Genomic DNA, 23,859 nt, shown 5'->3' on the forward strand with positions numbered 1-23,859 from the left:
GGAGTTTCATAGGTGGGAATTCAAGTAGCTCTAGTTCTTCTTCCACAGATATTTGGTTTGAGATTGGGATTTCTTACCGATTATTCGTTCTTGATCCGTACCTTGTTGATTTATTTCTCTACCTAAATTCTAAGTGGCTTCTCAATTTAGGGATATGTGACCATTTCAAGAGGAATGCATTCCTTCATTTTGTTCGGATGAGAAGACTTTATGTTGAAATTTTCATTCCGTTGGATTCAGCTTCATTTTATCTGTCTATGTGCTAATGGTGGTCAACCTCTTCAGGATGGCTCCCGCTAAGAGCACCAATCAGAATCAAAATCAGGATCCGCCACCACCTCCACCTCCTCCGGAGGCATGGAAAGCTGTGATGGCCGCAACCAATGCAAACACACAGTTGATCATGCAAATTCTTCAAGAGCGCAATCAAGCGAACCAAGGGAACCAAGGCAACAATCAGAATCACTTTGCTACACTCAACCAGTTCCTTGCTAATGGGCCAAAGACTTTCAGCAATTGTGTTGAGGCAACTGATGCTGACGATTGGCTCGTGGATCTGTGCAAGCATTTCGAGTGCAGTAACGTCAGGCCTGAGGACTTCGTCAAGTTCGCTTCCTTCCAACTCAAAGATCAAGCTGCAGAATGGTTCCAGCAGTACAAGGATTCCAGAGGTGGACGTGTTATTACCTGGGATGAATTCCGTCAAGATTTTAAAGCTCATCATATTCCTCAGAGCGTGGTTGAAAGCAAGCGTGAGGAATTCCGCAACCTGAAGCAAGGCTCTTTGTCTGTCTATGACTACAACAAGTTGTTTCGGAAGCTCGCCCGCTTTGCCAAGCAGGACGTACCTGATGAGAAGAGCATGATATACCAGTTCAGGGGTGGTCTCAGAGAAGAAATTCAGCTAGCTCTTGTTCTCTTTGAACCCTTGAGATACGATGAGTTCTACAACATGGCATTGAAGCAAGAGGCCGCTCAACTGAGGTGTGATGCTTCCAAGAAGCGAGTCAGAGATGCTACTCCTTCTTCCTCTACTCAAGTGGCCAAGCAGCAGAAGTATTGGCTTCCTCCTCCGTTCCATCAGCCGTATCAGAAGAGTAAAGGTGGCAGTGGATCTTCCCACCCACCCAACCCTGGCTTTCAGAACAAGACTTCGTCTCAAGCTCCAAGATCGAGTGCTCCGTATCACCGTCCGCAGAGGTCACGTGCAACAAGTGCCAACAGAAGGGTCACTATGCCAACAAGTGTCTCAACCAGAGGCGTCTTCCTCCTCCTCCTGTGAGATCGACAAGTACAGCTGTGGTCAAGCATAACCCCAAGTACGCCAAGGTCAATATGGTGAATGCAGCTCAGGCAGAGGATTCATCAGATGTCATCATGGGTAACCTTCCTGTTAACGATATCCCTGCAAAAGTTCTTTTTGACACTGGTGCATCGCATTGTTTCATTTCCAAACCTTTTGCATCGAAGTATGAGTGTGATTATCAGTATCTGCAAAGTTCCTTGCAAATTGTGTCACCGGGCAAGCAAATGATAGCTAACACCTGCGTCCCGGATGTTACTATCACTTTGGGTGACTACAAGTTCCTTTCTTCCCCAATTGTTCTTGGTAACTCGGATATTGATCTTATTCTCGGAATGGATTGGCTTCCTAAGCACAAGGCGCATCTCGATTGTGCAGCCAGGCAGATTCAATTGACTCATTCTTCTCAGGATGTAATTATCTTTGCCGCTCGTGATGATACCATCCGTCTTTTTTCTCTCAATGAGAAGGGTGAACTAGATGCTATCTCACAAATTCCAGTCGTTTGCGAATATCAAGATGTCTTTCCAGAAGAGCTTCTAGGAATGCCTCCGCACTGGCCAGTTGAATTCGTCATTGATCTTGAGCCTGGCACGGAACCTGTGTGCAAGCATCCGTACAAGCTCGAACCTGAAGAACTTCATCTTCAACGCCTACACCAATGACTTCGTTTTGGTCTATCTCGACGACATTCTGGTTTTCTCGAAGAACAAGGAAGATCATGCCAAGCACTTGCATTTGGTGCTTAATAAGCTGAGGGAACATCAGTTCTACGCCAAGTTCTCCAAGTGCGAATTTTGGCTCGATGAGGTTCTTTATCTTGGTCATATCATCTCTGCCAAGGGCATTGCCATGAATCCTGAGAAGGTGTCTGCAATTGTGAATTGGGAACCTCCTCAGAACATGAAGCAACTCCGTAGCTTCCTCGGTCTCGCAAGCTATTGTCAAAGATTCGTTGAAAACTTTTCTAAGATCGCGAAGCCTCTCTCATCTTCTCCAAAAGCACGTCAAGTACGTTTGGTCTCCGGAGTGTGACATTGCTTTCAACACTTTGAAAGAGAAATTGGTCACTGCCCCAGTTCTGACTCCGCCTGATGAATCCAAGCCGTACGAGGTCTTTTGTGATGCCTCTCTCCAAGGTCTTGGCGCAGTGTTGATGCAAGAGAAGAAAGTTTTGGCTTATACCTCTCGCCAATTGAAGCCCAATGAGAAGAACTACCCCACTCATGATCTCGAGTTGGCGGCAGTTGTGCATGCTCTTTTGACTTGGAGACATCTCTTATTGGGAAGAAAAGTGGACATCTTCACTGATCACAAGAGTCTCAAGTACATCTTCACTCAGCCTAATCTCAACCTCAGGCAAACTCGATGGGTCGAAATGATTCAAGAGTATAATCCAAGTATCGAGTATACTCCAGGAAAGGCCAATCTGATTGCTGACGCATTGAGTAGGAAGGCTTATTGCAACAGTCTGATTCTCAAGCCTTATCAACCCAAGCTTTGTGAAGCTTTCCGCAAAGTTAATCTGCAAGTTGTTCCTCAAGGTTTCCTCGCCAACCTTCAAGTCTCTCCTACCTTGGAAGACCAGATTCGCCAAGCTCAGCTTCTTGATGCTATGGTGAAAAAGGTGAAGGTTGGGATTGCCAATAGTCAACCCAAGTACAAGTGCTACCGCCTTGATGACAAGGATACTCTCTTCCTCGAGGATCTTATTGTTGTGCCCAAAGGTGACCTTCGTGAAGTGATCATGAACGAGGCTCACAATTCTCTCCTCTCCATCCACCTTGGGAGCACGAAGATGTATCAGGACCTCAAGCAGGCTTATTGGTGGACTCGAATGAAGCGAGAGATTGCTTAATTCATGAATGAGTGTGATGTCTGCAGAAGAGTGAAGGCAGAACATCAAAGGCCAGCGGGTCTCCTCCAACCTCTTGCCATTCCAGAATGGACGTTTGACCACATTGAGATGGACTTCATGACTGGGTTTCCAAAGTCCAAGCGTGGCAATGATGCTATATTCGTCGTCATCGACAAACTCACTAAAGTGGCTCACTTTCTGCCCAGCAAAGAGTCAATCACTGCAGCTCAATTGGCGGAACTCTATACCTCTCGAATTGTCTCTCTGCACGGTATTCCACAAGTGATCTCTTCAGACCGTGGCAGCATCTTTACCTCCAAATTTTGGGATTCTTTTCAGAAGGCCATGGGCACCAACATTCGCTTCAGCACAGCTTTCCATCCTCAAACTAGCGGTCAAGTTGAGCGTGTCAACCAGATTCTTGAAGATATGCTCAGGGCTTGTGTGATCTCCTTCGGCATGAAGTGGGAGGATTGTCTTCCATATGCTGAATTCTCCTACAACAACAATTTTCAAGCAAGTTCGGGCAAGGCCCCATTTGAAATTCTGTATGGCAGGAAGTGCCGTACCCCCCTCAACTGGTCTGAAACCGGTGAACGTCAGCTTCTCGGAAATGACTTAATCACAGACACAGAGGAAATGTGCAAAGTGATTCGAGATAACCTCAAAGCAGCCCAATCCCGCAAGAAGAGCTACTACGATAGTAAGCACCATGATTTGGCTTTCGAGACCAGAGATCATGTTTACCTCCGCGTCTCTCCTATGAAAGGTACTCGTCGCTTCGGTATCAAAGGGAAGCTTGCCCCTAGATACGTGGGACCTTTCAAGATTGTCAGCAAGAGAGGCGATCTCGCCTATCAACTCGAGCTTCCTTCAAACTTTGCAAATGTTCATGATGTGTTCCATGTCTCTCAGCTCCGAAAGTGCTTTAAGACTCCTGACCGCACCGTCAACTTCGAGTACATTGAGCTCCAAGAAGATCTCTCTTATCGTGAGCACCCCGTTGCTATTCTTGAAGAGACTGAACGCAAGACTCACAACAAGTCAATCAAATTCCTCAAAGTCAAGTGGTCACACCATTCCGACCGTGAAACTACCTGGGAACGCGAGGATCACCTCCGTTCTGAGTACCCGGCGTTCTTTCAGTCCTAGATCTCGGGGCGAGATCCTTTCGTAGTGGTGGAGTGTTGTAACACCCCGGATGTGATTTACCCAATATGTATTCCAACTCTTGCCGTTTCCGGCCTTAAGTTATTTTATTTTCTCGGGTTCGGGTTTTTGTCACCGTGTGTTGTTTTCGTTGTCATGCATCTCATATCATGTCATCATGTGCATTGCATTTGCATACGTGTTCATCTCATGCATTCGAGCATTTTCCCGTTGTCCGTTTTGCATTCCGGCGCTTCGTTCTCCTCCGGTGGTCATTTCTACCTTTCTTTCGTGTGTGGGGATTAAACATTTCCGGATTGGACCGAGACTTGCCAAGCGGCCTTGGTTTACTACCGGTAGACCGCCTGTCAAGTTTCGTACCATTTGGACTTCGTTTGATGCTCCAACGGTTAACCGAGGGACCGAAAAGGCCTCGTGTGTGTTGCAGCCCAACACCCTTCCAATTTGGCCCCAAAACCCACCAAAACCCTCGCCATCATCTAGAGCGTTTGATCACGATTGCGTGGCCGAAAACCGCACCTCATTTGGACTCTCCTAGCTCCCTCTATGCCTATATATAGATCCCCACATTTCAAACCCCGGGCGTAACCCTAAAATCCCAGATCCGCCGCCGTCGGACAAAAACTCACCGGGCCGGACACGTCCGACCCGCGCTGCCGCCGCCACTTGTCGCCTTCCGGTTCGCCGCCGCCTCCACCTACCGCGCCGGCCCGGAGAGCCCGCGGGAGGCCCACCCGGCCCGGAGCCGCGCCGCCTGTGCCCGCCTCCATCTTCCCGCGCTCCGGCCGCCGCCCGCCTCCATCTCTGCCGCCTCCGCCGTGATCCGTCGTCCCGCCGTCGCCCAAGGTCGCCGCCGGCGCCGCCCGACCGACCCGCGCCGCCCGCGCGCCCCCGTCGACGCCGGCCGCCGTGGCCGCCCCGCCCGGCCACCGCTTCGGCCGCGGCGCCCCTCGTTGGCCCCTCACCGTCCGGCCGTTCTCCTCCATCTCCGGTGAAGCTCCGGCCAACCTCGTAACCCATGCACCTGGATCTGGATCTAGATCCAAATATCTCGGGTTGACTTTTGCCCGAAACCCTAATATTTTGGCTATGTTCATTGCATCGTAACTCCTCATCCGTAGCTCCATTTTGGGCATATAGCATATCAAAATGTTCGTCTCAGAGAGTACATCATTTCATCTCATTGCATTATTTTCATTTGAGTTCATCTTGATGCCCGAAATGCTGTTAGAAGAGTGCTATTTGAGATAATTGTCAGATCTGCTGCTCCAATTAGATATTTGTCATTTTTGCCATGATTATTGTGTGCATGATATGCCCATGAGCTCTACATATGTTTTGTTAAGGGTTTTGCCATCTTTCCAGAGGTGCAACCCATGTATTTTTGTGATGTGTGTGGTTACTAGCACGAGCTTGCAAAGTGGAGCATTTGTTAATGCTGACTTCAGGGACTTAGCATTTCCACTAAGTCCTTGACCTATTTCTCTCACATGGCCATATGTTCATGTTGTTTCCTAGTGATCTGTGCCTCTTTTGAGGATTATCAGTAAGGATGTTTTGTTAATCTTGTAGTGCTCTATCAATCCATGTCTTTGTTTGCAATTATTGAGCACCCTAGCTTGAGTCAATCGAGCTCTACTTTTTTCATTTCGTGAATCTGGGAAGATTGTATACTTGTTAGCGATTTTGCCGATGGTGTTGTAGTTGATCCGTGCATGCTATGGCATTGTTCCTGCCATGTCTAGCTTGTATTTTGTGTATTCTTGATGGGTGTATGTTTAGATTATCATGACTTGCTCTGTAGTGAGTGCATCGAGCTCGTAAACATGCCTACTTGAGATCTGTTTCGGCATGCTCCAGTTTTCACTAAGTCTGAGAACTGATTATGTTTTTGCCATGTTCACATGCTTGCAATTGTATTTTCTGATCCCTTTTGGCTCAAGGTCACTAAGGGACTTTTGTTAAGCTCTCTGAGTAGCTCCATGCCATGCTTTACTTTGCCATGTTAAGATCCTGTAGAATATTGTTTTCATGCTCCAAAGAGTGCTATCTGATCTAAAATTCCAGACAAGTGTTAATTTCACCAAGTCTGAAATCTGTTTGTCAAATGCATTTTTGCCATGCTTGTTTGAACCTGTTAATGGATGATTTGGCCATAGCTCAGTGTTCATCTTTTGTTAAGCATCTTGAATGGATTCCATCCATGTATTTTGATGCCATGTTTGAGTGCTGTAGCATGTTCATCTTGTTGCATTTAGATGGCTACTTGCTGTAAATCGCAGAACGTGGCCATATTTGAATTGCTTGCCATTTCGAAACCGTAACTCCGATTCCGGCGTTCTTTATATCGTTTTCAAGCGATTTCATCTTATCTTTCTAGTGGCACACTTGGATTTACAAGTTTAGGCCAGGTTCATGCATTCCTTGTCAAATCTTGCATATGCATCCCGCATCGCATCCTGCATAGCATACCATCCTTGCATCATACACTACTAGGAAAAGGCCTACTAATGGCGCACCTAATTTGGCCATTAATGGCGCATTAGTGGTGCGCCATTAGTAGCACGCCATTAGTATATTTTACTAATGGCGCACCACTGGTGCGCCATTAGTATCTGGTATACTAATGGCGCACCCCTGATGCGCCATTAGTATATACAATAGTGCGCCATTAGTATGCCTCCCAGGGGGCCATGTATACCAGGTGCTTTGGCATACTAATGGCGCACGACAGCAAGATGCGCCATTAGTAACTTCAGCATACTAATGGCGCACTGTTTAATGATGCACCATTAGTATCCTTTGGCATACTAATGGCGCACTATGATGTGATGCGCCATTAGTATGAATATTAGGGTTTTTTTATTTTTTTATTTTCTGTTTTTTGCACAGGTTACAAAATGTATAATTGGACAAAATATAGACGGCACACATCAACAACAGATTCATCGAATACAATAGAAGATTAGTCTCTGAATACAATTCATCATTTTAGTCTCCGAATACAAGTCATCATATTAGTCTCCGAATTGAAAAGACCGAACAAAGATAGAACATTATATTACAAGTCTCGAGACCGCGAGTTTGTCTTCACATTACAAGTCGATATCGATCATCTAAACTACCATCACATAGAAGAGAGCTACGGTCATCACGATGAGCATCATCACGATGAAACTCGTCTTCATCCGGTTCCTCCAACGCTCCCTCCCCTCTCCCGCTAGATAGCGGGCATATCTAGATTTGGCCTCGGCCCTAGTGGCGTACCCTTTGTAACTGTTACCGCTGAATCGGTGAACCTGTCTCCGACACTCCTCCCAGTCGTCGTAGACTCCGGGAACCTTACCCTGGTACACGACATACCACGGCATCGCTATGCAGTAGCCAAACGAAACGTTAGTACCAATTCACAGACAATACATAAGCATTATATAAGTATGCAACAGAACGATCGGAAGAGAAAAGCAAGACATTAATAGCATCGATTACATCTTAAGTTGAACGACTCTCGAAACCAAAGAGACATACTACAAGTTCATTAAAGTTTAATTACAACATGAGCCAATCGATGTTTCAGAACTAGACACAGCATCACTGCTTTCGACTCGACTCAAGGGACCGGAGCGTGGATGAAGCCGCCGTCTATCGTGGGAGTCATGAAAGAACGGGCGTTGTCAGCCTGCATTTGTAGGATTGTGTCGATGTCACTGTTGGACGGTTGATTTCTGAGGTAGAACTGCCCCGCGGTACGAAGGACATCTTGATGGATGATTTCCGCAAACTCCGACTGGATGCGAAAGAATTCTTCTCTGATGTCCGCGTCCTGGATTGCCGACACGCTCGCGGCCCAATCTTTGAGTCTACTCGGTAGCAGAAGTTGATGATGGTCCCGTACGATCGCCCACATGTGATGGATGGCGTAGTAGGCACCCTTCTGACCGCCAGGCGGCTGCTTGACGCAGCAGAACATCGTATTGTGGGAGAACACGTGCTTGCCGTACTTACGAATAGGCCTGGTGAAGGTGCCTCCAGATTTGACGTAGCCGGGGAGAACATCATCAAGAACCTTCTTGACATTTGTGTAGTCTACGTTCGACTGACGGTCTGGGTCGAAATACGTGGCCATGGAATATTTGGGGCTTAGGAGGATGAGCGTGCAACGTGTGTCACTGCAGAAAACACGGAATGTTAAAAGAAAAATGATTGAAATCTAAGAATTCATATGTTACGGGGCGGTTGAGGGGAGGACTTACTCAGGAAAGTAAGGCACGAGGAAGTTATCCTTATCTTGGTTTGCCAGAATGACGCCTTCGAGGTAAGAACTCGTGACTTGCCGGTCCCTAGTGCTGCCCAAGATCTTGGCATGCATGTAGAAGGGGTCGACTATCACGATGTCTGGGGTCTTGTCGCGAATGATCCGCATCTCCATACTCGGCGAAAATAGCCGAACGAAGGTGTAGTGCAGCGGATGAAGGTTCAACATAGCGTGGATGTCATCAAACCGCAGGACGATCGTACCCCCGATGGAGTTATCCACAAAGCCCTTGCCCTCTGGCACCTTGGCCGCGAAAACCGGGTATGCCACATCCTTCTCTCCGAGACGCCGCTTCTCCAAAGAAAGAACACTGTCATGCAGACTCCGCATAGCACCGGTTGCAGCATCGAGCATATTTCTCGGTAGCATCGGCCTACCCTACACATGCACCCTCCTCGAGATATCCTCAGGTGAAGGTGGCCCGTCCTGAGCACGGATCGTACTCGGTGCCGGCTGGCCCACACCCTTGTTAGTCTTCCTTTTGCGTGCCTTCTTCTTCTCCTGTAATGGGACCGAGTTCTGCTCACAGACCGCCTTCTTGAGTGTGTTGGGGCTGATCATATTTCGCACCTCGCCTATCTGAGGCTCGGTGAAGTCGGCAGCTGGAGGCGTCTCCTGAGAGCTGAACTGCAGACGACGCCTGTTGCAACTTGGCTTCTCCACGGTACCAGCTAGATCGCGCACGTCTTTTGTTGGGTTGGGTTCTTGAGAAGGAGGCCCCATGAAGTCACCACTGTACCCATGATCAGCAAAGTACTGATCAACGTTGGCAAATGTATCGTCGTCATCGTCGTTTTGATCCTGTGCCATATGCATGTTTGGATCCAGTGGCATAGGGATGTCCGGCACCGTTGCGGCGGTCTTGCCATGGGGCCGACTTGGCGTCGGCACGACTGGCAGTGTTGTCTTTGGGTGGTGTCCCCCGCCCCCAAACGAATCTGGCTCTTCGGCCAAAGCAGGGGCCAGCTCAGGCAGGCGCTGAGGGTCATCACGTCATCATCGTCGGCCCCGACGGGTCGAATCGGAGGTAACAACTCGTCGCAGCCTGGCAGCACCCGAACCAGTTGAACCCTAAACAAGTTGGATGGCATCTGGGTACCGTGGAACAAGGGGTTGCCCGGTTGAACGATTTTGCCCTTGGCAACATCGACCAACTCGTTGTTCACGAAGTGCAGGAGAGTGCACGGAACATCGGCGGCGCCCTGCGAAAACATGTAGGGCGTCAGGGATGCCCAGTCAAAGGCAAGGAGATGAAGTCCTCGGCCGAGAGAGGCTTAATTAGTTACCGTGATGATGGCGTCGAGCTCGGCTAATGTCGAGGCACCGCCAACGGCGGGCGTGCAGTTGACGGAGGGGCCGCTTGCTGCAGAGGTGCCGGCCGACGTACACCCGGGTGCATTAAGCTCCCTTGCCGGCGTCAGAGACACCAATGCCGCCTCCGCCGGAGACACCAATGGCCCCGCCATCGCGTTCTGCGAGTTGCTGGCCGTGAAGCTAGGAATCGGGGGCGGTCCCTGTTGGCCGCCCGCAATCCACGCACTAATCCCCTGGATCAAGGTAGGCACAATGGCAGTGATCGTCGCTCCGAGTTGTTGTTGCACTTGCTCTTGGACAATCTCCGCACGCCACCTGTGCCCTGAGTTCTTGAACCTCGCGCGCCTGGCTTTCCCAGCTGGTCTTTTTCTCCTTTCTCCCACCAGTGTTATAGTATGACGACCATTTTGTCGACAAGCCTTTGCCGGCCACACGACCAGCTGACGTCGGCTCACTGAGCTTATCCTTGTTCTTCATTACATTCAACGCCCTATTTAGAGTGGTGTCCCAAGGGTTGCTCTTAGTCGACCCCGCGCTACTGCTTTCAGTCGCCTGCGGAAGGAATGTGAACCATTTAGAAATTTGGCTTCATTAATTAGAATGCAACCATATGGAGCTAATTACGCGGGGGTGTATTCCTTACCAGAACAAGCTCAAGCACCCTGGTCTTTGGATCCGTGGTAAGCTCCTTTGTTTTCGGGTCCTTCTTGTACCGGGCCCTGACAAAGTTCCTGGTCTGCTTATCACCATATTTATCGAAGAGGGGCGGTAGGCCTTGCTCGGCACGGTCCGCCTCCTCCTTGTCCCATATAGGCTCCGCCACTCTGTAACCGCCGGGACCGAGTGTGTGTTCCCCTAAGTTCAGCTCCCGCATTTCTTTCCCCCACTTACTTGATTCGGAGCTTGCGGTGCTCGAGCAATTGATCTTGAAGTCATTGTAGTCATCTTCGGTGATCGAAGGATTTTTCTCCTTGATCTTCTCATAACTCTCACCTTTCTCGATCATTCTCTTCACATTGCTTTTCCAAGTAGATAGGGCCGTGCTCATCTTCGTGAGGGCAGCATTGTTCACTTTATTCCCTTTGAGGCTTGTGTTTTCAAATTCAGCGGGGAACTTGTATCGTTCGTGCAGCTTCGTGAAGAGGAGGTTGCGCAAATTCCCTCGGTCAGGATGCCTGAGGTTCTCGGTGTTGATCGAGCCGGTGCTCCGGAGAATGCACCCGAGCTGAAGCGAGTACCCCTTGACTATTCGTTCGGGCGCCATTGGATTCCCGTTGGAGTCCACTTCAGTAACTTCCTCCTTGAGGGTGCGGAGCACGGTCGGGCGCCGGTCCTTCCATTGCCTCTTCGGTTGGCTGCCATCTGTGCGTGCACCGCCATCATCAGTGGTGGCATCCTCGACGGCACCATCAGTGGGGTCATCCTCAGCGGTACCATCAGTGGTCTCAGGATCGGTGGGGAAGGTGCCGTCCTCATACAAGTGAGGTTGTTCCTCCATCTCCTAGGACAGCTCCCAGAATTTCTTGCCGCCCGAACCCCCGGCCTCATCGTTGTTGGCCATGTTTCTCTATAAATAGGAACAAAGTTTGGTCAAAAAGTTGGTTATTGTCAAGGAACAAGATCATGGTCTCATCATTTAGGGTTTGTCGACACCGAGGCATCCTAAAAGCTAAGCTTTTATCATTGAGGGTTTTTCGACGCCGAGGCACCCTAAAAGCCTAAGCTTTCCTCATTTCGGTTTTTATCGACACCGAGGCACCCTAAAAGCCATGCATTATTCACAAGTACGCCGGGGCACTTGATCCTACTTAATTAACTACTAAGATACCCCGGCCCATGCATTAGTCACAAGTACCCCATATGTCCTATTTTTAGCAAAGTCATGCTAAAATTCACGGAAAATTTCAGCATGACCTTTGCTGAAAATAGGACATATGGAGTACCCGAATTTGCCGGAACAGAAGTTAATCGACATTCCAGCAAACTCAAGGGCCTCTCGGGTGGACAAGGCAAAAAAAGGACACGATGGTCGGAGACATGACCTTTGCCTAACAGTTCTGAACTCCTGCCAAAACTGAACACAACATATATATACCAAGCATCTTGCCAGCTAGTAGACCAGCTAGTAGACCATCATTTGTCAGGCCAAATTGAGGCCAAACAGAAAACCAATGTGGGCATGGCACAAAGTCCATGACCCAGAACAGGAGACATACCAAGCACTAAATGAGGACAGAAACAGACATTTAGAAGAATTAGTTATTAGCTAAAATGTCTTGCTTGAATGCATCACAATTTATTCACTACTCCAAGGAGTACTATTTCTCACAATCCCAAGGAGAATAACTGGCAACAGAAAACAAAACACTTATGGTAGTATGTTGATGTCCAGCCAATGCACAGAAGTTAAAGGCACCCATTTAACTACGAAACAACATTTTTTTGGAGCAACACTCTTAACACTGGAGAATGAAAACTGAACTCAGTCATTACTCATTAATACAACTTTTTTGGTAGCAAAGTAGATTGACAGCTCTTGCATAAGAGAACAGGAAAGTAGTGATTGTATAATAAATCATATAACTTACAGGAGGGGTTATCCGATATTCTGGCTTTATAACAACTTGTATGCCCACTGCAGCGAAACAATGAATTACGTTAGTAACCATGAACTGTTCTCAATAACAGTACAGAAGGGCACAATATTGGGCAGTTTGTTAGTCTGGCATGGTAGCAAAAGTAAAATATATACAAGAAGGCACTCCCTTCTCTGTATACCAATTCAAAGTCCAACCAATGTCTCACAATATTTTTCAATTATCAGCATGACCCCCTTCTTCACGAGGAAGCATGCTCTGACAAGCTAAGTTAAGTTACACATGTAATGGCCAAATTGGGGGAAATTACTAGCTAAACAAGTTTAAGCGCACACACATGCTGGCTACAAGAGAAATGATAGGGTTAAAAGACCAACAAACAAACTCGTGTAAAACTGCCTCAGTTTCAGGTCTAGATTGTTCAATTCCACTTTCCACTCACGAAACCACTCTCAGTTCGATCGAAATAAAGATCAATAGTGGCCAAAACTGAAGAAAAAACTGAATAAAAGCATGACTTGCATACAGAGCACATACCAAGCAGCGGCCTAAAATAGCAAGCATCAAATTAGTAGCAGTATCAAACTGGAAAAAGTACATCCATCGATTTCTAAGAATTGGTAGCATTACCAAATTATGAACTAGCACTAAGGAGCAAGCAGCAAGCAGCAAAAGGGCACTGATTTAGTACCATTGACAATTCACAGCAGCAAAATTCTGAGAAGTACTAACACGAGCTATCAATCACAGTAGCAAAACAAATCCATTTGTCCATCTATTCAATATGCAACAGCAACATCCACCCATCCAGCTAACAAACAAAGGGGTAGGGAACAGGGAGGCGGCCAGGCAGGCCCTAGCGCTGGCGAAGCTGAGAGGAAGGGGCCGGCGATGCTGACCGGGCCGGCGAGGAAGGATCTCCCTAGCGGCGGCGCGGATCCTCCCTCGAAGGCTCGAACCCTAGCCGCTGTGGGAGGGAGGAGCGGGGTGGCAAAGGAGACGACTGTGGGGGCGTGGGGACTGTGGAGCGGGAGGAGGAGCCCGACGAGGTGGACGGGGCGGCGTCCGGGCCGCCGGCGACGAGGGGGAGGAAGGGGAGAGGGAGGCGGCGGGGGCGCAGTGGAGGGAGGGAGAGGGAACTGGCGAGGGGGAGAGGGAAGGGGGATCGGGCGAAGGGGGAGAGGGAAGGGGGGATCGGGCACAATACTAATGGCGCACCACCCCTCGGTGCGCCATAAGTACATCCATACTAATGGCGCACCTCACCGTGGTGCGCCATTAGTACTTTTTTTTCTTATAGCAATGGCACAATACTAATGGCGCACCACCCCTCGGTGCGCCATAAGTACATCCATACTAATGGCGCACCTCACCGTGGTGCGCCATTAGTATTTTTTTATAAGACAGTAATAATTTTTTAAACTTGTTTAAATCATAACAGTAATATTTTTTTATAAGACAGTAATAGTAATATTTTTTTATAAGACAGTAATAATTTTTTTAAAAAATATCATCAAACAGTAATGCCGGTGGAGCGGGGGAGGGTGCGCGGGGTGCGGGGGGTCGGCGGCGGCGGTTGAGTAGGGGCGAGGTGCGGGGGGTCGGCGGCGGCGGTTGAGTAGGGGAGGGGTGCGGGGGGTCGTCGGCGGCGGTTGAGTAGGGGAGGGGTGCGGGGGGTCGGCGGCGGCGGTTGAGTAGGGGAATCGAGGGTGCGGGGGGTCGGCGGCGATTTAAATACAATCGATCTTAGCTAGCTATCTATTCACAATCTTCTGCCCTTCTTTTTCGCAAATGGAGTTCTTCTATGGAATGGACGTCCTTTAGGTAGGGTGGTCCTGCTTCTTCTTGTGGTGTATGCTGCTACTTCATCATCGTTGTCATGTTCGATCCTCGGGTCGCCGTACTTGTCGAAGTCTTGCTCATTGGCTACTCCATCCATTCCGATGATCTTCCTTTTGCCTCTCATCACGACAACACGACTGGGCTTTGACGGGTCGGTAATGAAGAAGCATTAGTCCACTTGGGAAGCCAGTACCCATGGCTCATTTTTTGCGGTCACGTTTGTGCCCGCGGTCTTGGATTTGGCTTCGGGTATAACCATGGTGGTGAAATACCGGTCTTCTTTTAGGACGCTCTTGGCCCATCTGACACGGAACATCGGGACCTTCTCTCCAGCGTAGCTCAGCTCCCAGATCTCCTCGATCCTTCCGTAGTACATGTCCTTGTCGTTACCGGTGTAGGATTCCATCGTTACCCCGGAGTTCTGATAACCATCGCTCTTCATGTCCTTGGCCTCGGTGTAGAATGTGTAGCCGTTGATATCGTACGCCTCATAGGTCATCAGGTTGTGCTCGGTGCCCTGTGACAAGGCGAATATGAGTTGTTCTTCCGCGGAAGAATCCTCATGTAAAGGGTACGACAGAAGCTTCTGCTTGAACCAACGCGTGAAACATGAGTTGTGCTCTTTGAGTATATCTCCATCCGTCCTCTGTTGGCCTCGGTCATTGTATGTCTTCTTAATAAAGGTTTTGTGCTGTACCACCCAGGGATCGACCACGTCTATGTGTTGTAGCGCGACTAGGTTTGCTCTTTCAAAGTCGGCGAGTCGACCCTCGAAGTCGGCATGCATTTCGCGATGACCCTCACGGTGACCCCATCCAGCGAGGCTGCCGAGGTGCCTGTTGACGGGCAGACCAACGGGGTTCTCGATGCCTAGATAATTCGTGCAGTAGGAGATGCACTCTTCGGTCAGGAAGCCCCTGGCTATGCTTCCCTCTGGACGTGACATGTTGCGAACGTATCCTTTGATGACACCATTCATCCTTTTGAATGGCATCATGCTGTGCAGGAACGTCGGCCCGAGTTGGATGATATCGTGCACGATATGGACCAGCAGATGCACCATAACGTCGAAGAATGCGGGCGGGAAGTACATCTCAAGCTCGCATAGTATCACCACGATCTCTTCCTGTAGCCTTCTGAGTTGCCTCACGCCAACAGACTTCCGAGAGATGACGTCGAAAAAGTTGCATAGGCCAAATAGGGTTTCACGGACGTGCGCGTCCATGATCCCACGGATTGCAACTGGAAGTATCTGCGTCATTAGCACGTGACAGTCGTGAGACTTCATCCCACTGAACTTCAGCTTCGCTGGGTCTAGGTATCTGCTTATCTTCCCCGCGTAACCGTAAGGAAGTTTTACTCCTATGAGGCAGGTGAAAAACTGCTCGATCTCCTCCTGACTTAGAGTGAAGCACGTGGGAGGGTAGTCATTTCCGGTCTTCTTGGCCTTCTTGCCTTTGCGACAACTTTCCGTGTCCTGCTTCGCCTCATCATCATCATCATCATCATGATCATCATATATAGCGTGAAGCTCCTGCCTGATGCCCATTGATTTCAAGTCTGCCCTTGCTTTCGGCCCATCTTTGGTCCTCTCTGGCATGTTGAGCAGGGTACCAAGCAGACTCTCGCACACGTTCTTCGTGATATGCATGACATCAAGGCTGTGAGGCACACGGTGGATCTTCCAGTACGGCAAGTCCCAGAAAACAGACCTCGTTTTCCATACCTTCAGCAGCGGCTCTGGCGCCTTTCGCTTCTTTCCCGGCTCTGGCGCCTTTTTCTTCTTTCCCGGCAGTGGGCAGTCTTTCCAATTTTTCAACAGCTCGTCTATTTCCTCGCCGCTCCTCGTACACGGGCGTCCTCGGGGTTCGGTTTCACCATCGAACAGATCCTTGCATTTTCTCCACGGGTCATCGTCGCGAAGCCACCTTCGATGTCCCATGAACATGGTTTTCGAAGACCCGGGATCTCTATCTAGCTGGCGATACGTTGTGTCATCCATGCACCTGATGCATCCAGAAAATCCGTGGACCACCTGCCCCGCGACATATCCGTAACCGAGATAGTCGTGCACCGTCGTGAGCAGCGCGGCTCTCATAGGGAAATATTCTTTTTCTGCGGCGTCCCACGTATTGGCTGGTGTTTTCGACAGCGTGTCAAGCTCCTCTTTCAGCAGTCCCAGATACAGATTGATGCTGTTCCCTGGTTGTTTCGGTCCTTCAATTAGCATACTCATGTGAATGTACTTCCTCTTCATGCACAACCAGGGGGGAAGGTTGTACATCCACACAAACACAGGCCAGGTGCTATGTGTGCTTCTCTAGCTGCCAAATGGATTGACTCCATCGGTGCTCGCGCCCAGCACGATGTTCCTTGGATCATTCCCAAATTCTGGGTCTTCGAAGTTCAACGCTTGCCACTGGCTCGCATCCTTAGGGTGACTCAGCATCTTGTCTTTTTTATCTATCTCCGGATCATTTGCGTCATCTTCTCGCTTCTTCTCCTCCCATCCGCGTGCCAACGCAGGAGCTTTGCTACCTTAGGGTCCGCAAAATACCACTGCAGATGAGGAGTGATCGGAAAGTACCACACCACTTTTCGAGGAGCTTTCTTCCTCTTCTTGTATCGAGTGACGCCGCACACCGGACATATGGTAGACTCCGCGTGCTCGTCCCGATAAATGATGCAATTGTTCATGCACACATGGTATTTCACATGCGGTAAATCCAGAGGACACACGATTTTCTTCGCCTCCTCCAAACTGGTCGGGCACTTGTTTCCCTCGGGAAGACGTTCGTGCCAGAATGACATGTTCTCGTCGAAGCATGCATCGGTCATTTTGTGTTTTACCTTCATCTCCAGAGCCATGAGCGTTACTTTCAGGTGGGTATCCTCGGGCCTGCATCCTTCATACAATGGAGTAACCGCGTCTAACTCAAGTTGATTCATCTTGGCTTTCTCTCGGGCGGCAGCTCTTGCGTTATCCGTCTGCTTGAGAAGCAGCTCTTGAATATGAGGGTCCTGCACCCAGCCCATCGATGGTCCAGCGTCGTCTGCTCCGCCGGCATCATCATCTTCATGATCATGCCCGTCGTCTGCTCCGGCATCTTCCTCATCATCATGTCCTGCATCTTCTACATGATGACTGTGTACAACATCACCGTCGTGATCATCTCCTAGGGATTCTTCATCTTCTCGCCCGCCTGAGCCGTGGTGGTTGTCTTGCTGCCCTTCCTCATTTCTTGCCCGGCCCCCTTGGACGACTTCGTAGTCATCTTCATCACCTTGCCATTGATAGCCATCCATGAAACCACGCAAGAGCAGGTGGTCCCGCACCTGCCCGGATTCCGGGTCCGCAATAAGGCTCTTCAGCTTGCATCTTCGACACGGACATCTTATCTCCGTCTCGTTCTTTTGAAGCATCTCGGCCTTTGCGGACCTCAAAAACCTATTCACGATGCCTTCGGTCATCATGCGGACCATGGTCGCCTGCGGGGTAGAGCAAAACGATATTTTAGAACCAAGAAAAAATTTGGCATGACTTTCCCTAAAAATAGGACCAAAAAGAATGCTTAATGCCAAAATTCTCGCCGAAACGGAAGTGAATCAACATTCCGGCAAAATATTGGCAACTATCGAATTTCAAATACCGGTACACCTCCAAACACAAACACATATGCAACACCACGAACATACATAGATCTAGCTAGGCCATAAAAAGTGCATGTGCACATTGTTGTAGGGAGAACAACATAAATATAGCTTCCTCCCTTACTTACCTATCAAAACAAGGTAATTTAACCACTTAAACTGAATGAATCTATGGTGGAAATGAGGTGAAAAAGAGGAGGCACCCGAGACAAGGAGGAGGTGGAGAGAATGAAGTGGGGAGAAAGTGAGTGTGGGTAGGAGAGGCTGTCCAAAATATCTTGTTGCTGCCCACTTACTAATGGCGCACCAACTCTAAATGCGCCATTAGTAATCCAGCTTACTAATGGCGCACCTCCTAGTGGTGCGCCATTAGTACTTTTGCAAAAAAAATACTAATGGCGTACTGTCCCACAGTGCGCCATTACTAGTTTAAACTAGTAATGGCGCATGGTGGAATAGTGCGCCATTAGTAGTTTTGCAAAAAAGGGAATAAAAAATATAATAAAAAAAACAACATTAGTGGCGCACTTTCCAGCAGGTGCGCCATTACTAGTTACAACTAGTAATGGCACACTGTGTCTGGATGCGCCATTAGTATGTTTGGACAGGCACACTAGTTAAAAAAAATTGATACTAATGGCGCACCCGGGGTCAGGTGCGCCATTAGTAGTTTCAACTCTAATGGCGTATCAGAAGGTGGTGCGCCATTAGTATATACTAATGGCGCACCGCTTTTCTGGTGCGCCATTAGTGTCAATCCCATCTATAGCCCTTTTTCTAGTAGTGATATTGTCTGAGCTTTGCACGTGGTTGATTGTGTACTTGTTGCTTATTTGTCTTGTTTGGGTAGAGCCGGGAGACGAGTTTGCTAACGAGGAGCCCGTTGAGTTTGCTTTTGAGGATCCAGTCAACTCTGACAACTTTGCAGGCAAGATGATCATACCCTTGAAATCACTACTATCTTTGCTTTGCTAGATGCTCGCTCTTTTGCTATGCCTATGCTACGATGCCTACCACTTGCTTATCATGCCTCCCAAATTGCCATGTCAAACCTCTAACCCACCATGTCCTAGCAAACCGTTGATTGGCTATGTTACCGCTTTGCTCAGCCCCTCTTATAGCGTTGCTAGATGCAGGTGAAGACTGGAGACCGTTCCTTGCTGGAACATTATTTACTTGTTGGGATATCATTATATTGCCATGTTATCTTAATGCATCTATATACTTGGTAAAGGGTGGAAGGCTCGGCCTCTCGCCTAGTGTTTTGTTCCACTCTTGCCGCCCTAGTTTCTGTCACATCGGTTTTATGTTCCCGGATTTTGCGTTCCTTACGCGGTTGGGTTATAATGGGAACCCCTTGATAGTTCGCCTTGATTAAAGCTTTTCCAGCAATGCCCAACCTTGGTTTTACCATTTGCCACCTAGCCTCTTTTCCCTTGGGTTTCCGGAGCCCGAGGGTCATCTTATTTAAACCCCCCCGGGCCAGTGCTCCTCTGAGTGTTGGTCCGAACTAGAGTCCTGTGCAGCGCCCCCTCGGGGAAAAACGAGGTTTTGTTTTAGTTGTATGGAGAGCTCATCTGAGTGTGCCCTGAGAATGAGATATGTGCAGCTCCTATCAGGATTTTTCAGCACATTCGGGCGGTGTTGCTGGTCTTGTTTTAACCTGTCGAAGTTTCTTGAAGAACCGAGATACCGAGTCTGATCGGAACGTCTCGGGAGGAGGTCTATTCCTTCATTGACCGTGAGAGCTTGTCATGGGCTAAGTTGGGACTCCCCTGCAGGGATTTGAACTTTTGAAAGTCGTGCCCGTGGTTATGGGTAGATGGGAATTTGTTAATGTCAGGTTGTAGATAACTTGAACTTTAATTTAATTAAAATGATTCAACAGTGTGAGTTACCGTGATGGTCTCTTCTCGGCGGAGTCTGGGAAGTGAACACGGTGTTGGAGTAATGCTTGCGCAGGTTGTTCTCTAGTTTCTCGTTCGCGCTTTGCCTCTTCTTCTCGTTCTCTTTTGCGAACAGGTTAGCCACCATATATGCTAGTCGCTTGCTGCAGCTCCACATATTTTACCTTGCCTTACCTATAAGCTTAAATAGTCTTGATCACAAGGGTGCGAGATTGCTGAGTCCTCGTGGCTCACAGATTACTTCCAAACCAGATGCAGGGCCTGATGATTCCGCTCCAGGTGACGTGCTTGAGCTCAAGCGGGAGTTCGAAAAGGACTCTCAACGTTACTACGTGTCTTTCGCTGATGATCAGTAGTGGTGCCCAGTTGGGGGTGATCAGGACCGTGTCGCATGTTGGGTTATCTTTTATTTTGGCGCCGTAGTCGGTCCATGAGTGTTTGAATGTTGTAATGCCATTTATGTACTTTGATTGACGTGGCGAGTGTAAGCCAACTATGTACTCTCCCCTTTTATTATCTATATTACATGGGATGTTGTGAAGATTGCCTAACTTGCGACATATGCCTTCAATGCGATTATGTCTCTAAGTCATGCCTCGACACGTGGGAGCTATAGTCGCATCGAGGGTGTTACATTCTGTGACCAAAAGAGTGAAACCAATGAACCTTGAGAGGTTGAAGAGTTGAAAGAAAGAACACAACAGAGTTGAACAGAACTGAGCGCACTCTGGTAGAAAAGAGAAACAAGGAACACCATGTGAACCTTGGAGGTTGCAAAGCTACGAATGACGAGCACAATGGACAAGAAGGAATTGAAACTACTCTGGTTGACACGAGATAAACAAGGACCAAGGAACAAGGAAGAACAAATTTGGACAGCACTCCGGTTGAAAAGATATGCAAGACTTGATAAGATGAAAATAACTTGAATGGAGGACACGACACTCCGGTTGAATGGATAAGCAAAGGAAAGAACATGATCTTTGACAAAAAACTGGGATGATGGGTCGAAGAGTGCAACATCACAATGCTTCCAGGATGAACGAATAGAAACTAGATCGTTAGGAAGAAAGAAAGTAGAAGAAATTGATAACTTCTATCACCAATGAATTTGAAGGCATCCTTAGAAAGAAGGATTGAATGGAGTTGTTGAAAATTAAACAACAAAAGAATAAGGTTATTGTGGGCGTATTGAAAACATCTCAAAACTATGAGGTGAAATTCTGCCACTAACGGAAACAATAGATTGGATTGATATCAACAAGGAGATGAGAAACCTTGTTTCACCAGGAGGATAAATGAAGAACTTGGTCATTTATGAACACCATAAATAGCAACATTCCTTAGGGAAGGCTTTAGGTGAAATATAACCCAAGATAACTCCAATGAAGAGATTGATTGGTTGAAAAGATGTCTTGAGCGAAGAGAAAATGATGGATTTAGATATGTCACTCTTGGAAAACTTGTGAATCATGAAACACAAAGGGAAATTATCAACAATGACATAACACCACCTCAAAAGATGAGATATGAAAGAATTGTACTCGGAATGCAAGATGAAGAATGCTTGACCTCCTCAAAACAAAACATGTGTTGAGAACCATGTTTATCTTTGAGTATAGCTTGGCAGACCATAACTTCGGGAGAAATCTTGAAGAATGAATGAAGAATGAAAGGAATCCTTGTTGAGCCATCATGTTGATCCTCCATGAAGAACTTCGATAATAAAAGAATGATAAAAAAGAAGTGAAGGATGAAAAGAATAAGATTGAAGCCTTACAATGATTGGATGGAGCTTTGCGATGAGATAAAACGTAAAACTTGGAACTCCGGAAAGAAAAGATGAAGCATCTCGAACCGAGAATGTGATATGATGAACAACTCTGGAACAAAGAAATTTGATCACTTGGATGAAACAATAATAAGAATTAGGTTATGCATATCCTTCACCAATTTAAATTGATGACAAGCAACGGATTTGGCATACTACTTATTCTCGTAGAAAGGATTAAGAGAGATATATCGCAAACTTGAGAAAGGCCTTCAATGATCCACCGGTAGGATTTGGAAAGAACGCATTAATTGATATGATAACAAAGGAAATGTTATCTTGCACAAACTGTTGTAAGAATTAAAAATGAATGAAGAAAAGATAAATAAACACCAGGAAGAATTAGAGAACGAATGAAGAATACTTGAGGGAATTTGATACAAGAGAACGAAGAGATCATGAACTGATCAGAGGATATTTGAACGATGCACTGGCCGGTAGAATTGGGGAATGAGAGCTAAACATCGAGAACAAATAAATATGAGATGATGAACTCCGGAGAATCAAACTAAAAAGACTCCTAAATTGCTCTGGATGGCTGAAAAGAATTCTCACAATCGAAAACAATTATGAGAAGATGGCATCAAGCTAGAACTTCGCATCTTTGGAAGAACGGGTAAGAATTTAAGAGGAACTCTTCTTCGGTCTTCAAAATCTGAGAATGACGACGAGAAACACCACCATGAATTGTTGAGGCACTCCAGAATGAAAATTAGAAAGGTTGAATAGATGATGAAAAGAATTTGAAAGATCTTGGAGAAAGACATTTGACTGATGACAATTCATTCTTACGTCAAACTTTGAAAAGAATTTTGGAATCGCTCCAGGAAAAATTAGAAGAGTCAGGTAAGATCCTGGAAAAAGACATGTGTGTTAGGGCCCACTCAAGAGAAACACCGTTGAAGGATTTAAAAGAGAGAATGCATCGGTTGAATTAAATGGCTTGAATAAGGTAAGACCTCGAAATAGCTTGAAAGGATTAAGAATAGAAACTTGAATCTTCTGAGATAATCTTAAGCACTCCAGAACTAATGAATAACAAGAAGTGAAAGATTACGAGGTGCACCGGTATGGGAAAACATTTGAAACGAGGAAAATGATATGATCGACAAAGCTTGAATAGAATCCACCGGAGAAGAAGAGAGAACGAGGATGATAAACTTGAAATTGTTGAGCATCTTCATGAGGAAACACCGGATAAGAACATTGAACGGAAAGAACGAAGAGACTCCACATGAATAAAATGGATACTTGATTAAGAAATCTGAGTCCTTGAAGAAAAAGGGTGGGAGGGTGGGAAAAACAAAGGCAACTTGGGACGGATGCAACAAACACCATTGAGTGAACTTAGAATTGATCTTGCAGATGTTAAAACTGGTCGGATCCACTTGAAGAGGAGCACGTCGGTTGGAAAAGAATTGGCATGACCATGTCGATTATCATGAAGGATTAGTATTCACATAGAAATATGAGAACACCGCTTAGGAAAGGTATGGAATCAACACTTGACATTGAAGCAACTCGAATACCACAAAAAAAACAAAACAAGGATTGGCTTAGGAAATAAGTCGGAAACAAACATACGATAGATCCCATATCGTATCATGTGTCTGTTGGAAAGATATCCTACGAGATACTTGAATTCCCACTTCTAAACTGCCGAAACTTTCTTGTTATGCAATTAGGTGTTGGGGATATAGGGGAAGCATAATATCTCACCCAAACTAACAATCCCTACATCCAGTTGTATCCATCCTTCAACACATAACCAAGAAACCTTCGGAAATCGTGTACCTCAACCTTCGAAAAAGAATCCATTATACAATTTGTGGCAATACTCCCGAAATCCCGCCCCAGTACTAGGTGGCGTTGAGGTTATCTCACCAACAACTGCATAAAAGAGATTTTTGATGTCGGCGAAACTCGGGTATTCCAGAACTTCAACGATAAGATTGTGACGACAACACCTAGGAGCTCAACTCTCCGGGACACTACAACAACCCCTAAATGTCAGACGGCACCAAGAACAATGTTCTCGTCACAAGAATATTGGAACGATTCCAAGATACCT

This window comes from Triticum aestivum, chromosome 2A (assembly GCF_018294505.1).
Source record: "Triticum aestivum cultivar Chinese Spring chromosome 2A, IWGSC CS RefSeq v2.1, whole genome shotgun sequence".
NCBI lineage: Eukaryota > Viridiplantae > Streptophyta > Magnoliopsida > Poales > Poaceae > Triticum > Triticum aestivum.